The 3,873-nt window shown below is 40.8% G+C and overlaps 1 protein-coding gene across 3 annotated transcripts in view; it reads left to right on the top strand.

Moving 5' to 3' along the window:
* LOC106875029 (lysine-specific demethylase 3A) overlaps positions 1-3,873 on the top strand; it is a 127,585-nt gene that overhangs the window by 95,778 nt on the left and 27,934 nt on the right. The window lies entirely within an intron of this gene.

Raw genomic sequence — 3,873 nt, 5'->3', positions numbered from 1 at the left:
TGTAAGTTGCCGAATTTCACAGATAATGACATAATTACCTCGTGCTACGGATGAAACCAAAGCAACAGTTAAGGAGTGGCATATTTTACCACGACAGACACGTACACAGCATCGAATACCACGATGTGAGTGAAAGCTGCTCTCACTGTATTGTCCGGTGTCTGGTAATCCCTTCAATACCGACATCAAACCCCAAAAAAGAATCCTGACCACAGAGTGTGGGTAATTATGTCAAATGTCACTGGCAATGTGCATTCAGCTGATTGCAACTGTTAAAGCAAGTCACTGAGCATGCGTACATGTCATACGGGAGAGTTCCAATCAGGGGTGGATAACACCTTATAGGAAAGCCCTATAGGAGAAGACACTTGCCCATGGTGCCACGCAGTGGGAATGAACCCGGAACCATCTGGTTGGTAAGCAAGCTACTTAACACAGCCACTCCTGCGCCTATTGTTATTATTTTTCTTTGAAGTTCTAATCTTTCCAAGGTCAATGAAGTAAAGTACCATTGAAATATCACTGTCAATTTAATCAATTAACCATGCCTTCCACCTCAACCCCAATTTTTAGTTGATGAAAGAAATCATTATTACTATTTGAATAGTGATTTGGCAGAAACATTAGTGTCATCTAACAATTTGTTAATATGGTTTGTCTTGGGCTCATGCCCAGACTTCTTTCCAACATTTATAAAACCAGTTTTGGCTATTTCTTAGGGTGTCACTACTCATCTCTTTTAAATTTGGCCTTGTTTCTAATCAAAAGCAATGTGTTTTGAAATCAAATCCTGCCTAGGTCAGCTTTGCTTTTCACACTAACCCCCCAGGCTTGATAAAAGTATCAGTCAAATTAGGTATTCCCTCCCCTACCCCACCCCGATTTAGGATTAGGATCAATGAATTTACTTAGCCCCCTCCTCAAAATTGCTGGGGTTTGATGGTATCAACTCACTCTTCTAAATATTACTGACATCGTGCCTAAATCAGAAACCAAGGTAGCGGACTGTCAGAATTATTTGTGCGTTGGTCAAAATTCTTAGCGACACTTCTTCCAGCCCTTTACGTTTAAGTTCAAATTCCACCTAGGTTGACTTTACTTTTTATCCTTCAGGGGGGTCGATAAAATCTGCTATCTCCTTCCTGCCAAATTTCTGGCGTTGTGCCTAATTCGATAATCAGAAACCATTATTGTACATGTAGGACAGGGGTTTTCAAACTTTTTGACTTGCGGACCCCTTTATATTTCAGGCTTTACCTTATAAACACTTATGAAATTTATACATAGATATTTGCTTAAAATAACATTTTTACATTTATTTATTTAACAAATAGGTTTATAGTCAATTAAAAGATTTCGATTAAAAAACATACATAAAATCAAATTGCCCATAAAAAGTATTTGCTGTCCATGGGACCCCCTGTCTTGTCCTTGCGGACCACAGTTTGAAAACCCCCTGATGTAGGACACTAAAACAGGGTATGCTATTGTCCTTTGACTTTCTGACTTTACATCTCACTGGAGTCAATTTTGTCTTATGTTCCTTTCCACATATATTAAATGGTTATGCTCAGCATTCAGTTTTTACTGACTCTATTTCGGCTTTAGAAATGTGCCTTTATATTTCTATTATATTAGCTGAGTCTCTACTTTCTGAGTTCAAATCTTGCTGAAATCAACTACGTCGTTGATGCTTTTGGATGAAATAAAGTACTAATGGAATCCGGTGTCGATTTAATTACCAAACACTCTCCTTCTCTCTAAATTTGTGGCCATGTGTCTATGTTAGGAATTGCAGAGCGTCAAACTTGGAATAAATGTGTTTTAGCACTTAGCACCGTCTCTGCGATTTGTTCTCGAATCCCGGATTTTATTACAGAGGGACTAATTATTACATCAATGAATCTTATATACTAAAAATCGTAAAAAGAAAGAAAAAAATAACACAATTCAGTTCTTTAGTTGTACAGCAGGGTTACTGACACCAGCAGAAGAAAATAAGTAGAACAATATTTAAATTCTGCTCCCTCCCACCTATCAAAATTGGACCGTGAATAACACTGGTTGGTTCAATACAAATCGCTGACCTCTCGGCCAGTCGTGCTTTCCAAATGCCCGTTTGCATACCCATCCAGATACTTTACAAGGATACGCCAAATGAATGAAGATGATAATTGTAGTTTCAAGATGAACCAGCGATAGGTTTTTGTTTACAACACACACGTGTTGTTGGCACTCCGTCGCTTACGACGTCTAGGGTTCCAGTTGATCCGATCAACGGAACAGCCTGCTCGTGAAATTAATGTGCAAGTGGCTGAGCACTCCACAGACACGTGTACCCTTAACGTAGTTCTCGGGGAGATTCAGTGTGACAAGGCCGGCCCTTTGAATTACAGGTACAACAGAAACAGGAAGTAAGAGTGAGAGAAAGTTGTGATGAAAGAGTACAGCAGGGTTCGCCACCATCCCCTGCCGGAGACTCGTGGAGCTTTAGGTGTTTTCGCTCAATAAACACTCACAACGCCCGGTCTGGGAATCGAAACCGCGAGTCCGCTGCCCTAACCACTGGGCCATTGCGCCTCCACAACACACACTTGTATGCTTCTGGCAAAGGTTCATAAACAAAGAACGATGGGAGCCTATATGAGATCGCTGTACATCCATTCGCTAGAAATAGTAGTCAGATTTCCTTCAAATCACACCTCTTTCCTGCTTAAAAAATAGGGACGCATTCCATAATGTCATAGATTCATGGTCCCGACTAGAACGTTTATGATGACAGGTCTTTTCAATTAGGACCGACTTGGGACTTAACCAGTTTAAAATTTACTGATCTCGATTCTGAATGCTCTCTTTGCAGGAAAACATGAATGTATCAGAACCTCATTTCAATCTTACTGTGTGACTCTTGGTTAAAGTGTCTGTTAGGGTCGCTTCATGTTGATCCACGTGAAATTGGGTAGATGGAAACTTCGTGAAAGCCGGTCGGGTGGATACAAAGTTGCTGCTTTGCACAGCCGCGCTGATTCAGTCCAAGAATCACGTTAATGGTATACGTGTTTGTGGTGGCAATACTCAGCTACGTACACGCTAATTCATTCGATCGAACAACGGAATAGACATCGTGGAAACCAACAGAGATCCATCTACTGTAAATAGCGACTACATCTTTTGCTTGTTCCTATCATTGGACTGCAGCCTTGCTGGGGCACCATCTTGAAGGTTTTAATCGAATAGATCTACCCCCAGTACTTATTTTTGAAGTCCAATATTCTATCGATTACTTTTGCTGAACCATTAATTTACAGGGACAAACACAACACAAGCACGCGCATATCCGTATACAACGTCTACCAAATCTACACACAAGGCTTTGGCCGGCTCGAGGCCGTAGTAGAATACACTTGCCCAAGATGCCGCACAGTAGGACTACATGGTTGGGAAGAAAGCTTCTTGCCTACACAGCCACGCCTGTGCAGATAAACTATATCTCTGGTTAGTCGTAGAGGTTTTAGATTTTCTTGTGGAAAAAGTTAAGGTGATAGTTTAACACTTGAGAATCTGGAGATAAGCAACGTCCTGTCTTCATAGGACATGTAGTACGACATTATGTAATATAGTTTCAGACATTGATTTCAAGATTACATTATCCAGTTATGTACTTCTTTTTTTTATTATTATATTTTTTATATGATCAGACGTATAGGCGCAGGAGTGGCTGTGTGGTAAGTAGCTTGTTTACCAACCACATGGTCCCGGATTCAGTCCCACTGCGTGGCACCTTGGGCAATTGTTCTTTTACTATAGCCACGGGTCGACCAAAGCCTTGTGAGTGAATTTGGTAGACGGAAACTGAAAGAAGCCCGTCGTATA

The sequence above is a fragment of the Octopus bimaculoides genome, chromosome 14 (genome assembly GCF_001194135.2).
Source record: "Octopus bimaculoides isolate UCB-OBI-ISO-001 chromosome 14, ASM119413v2, whole genome shotgun sequence".
Classification (NCBI taxonomy): Eukaryota; Metazoa; Mollusca; class Cephalopoda; order Octopoda; family Octopodidae; genus Octopus; species Octopus bimaculoides.
The sequence above is the reverse complement of the archived record's forward strand: the minus strand, read 5'-3'. Positions and strand labels throughout refer to the sequence as shown.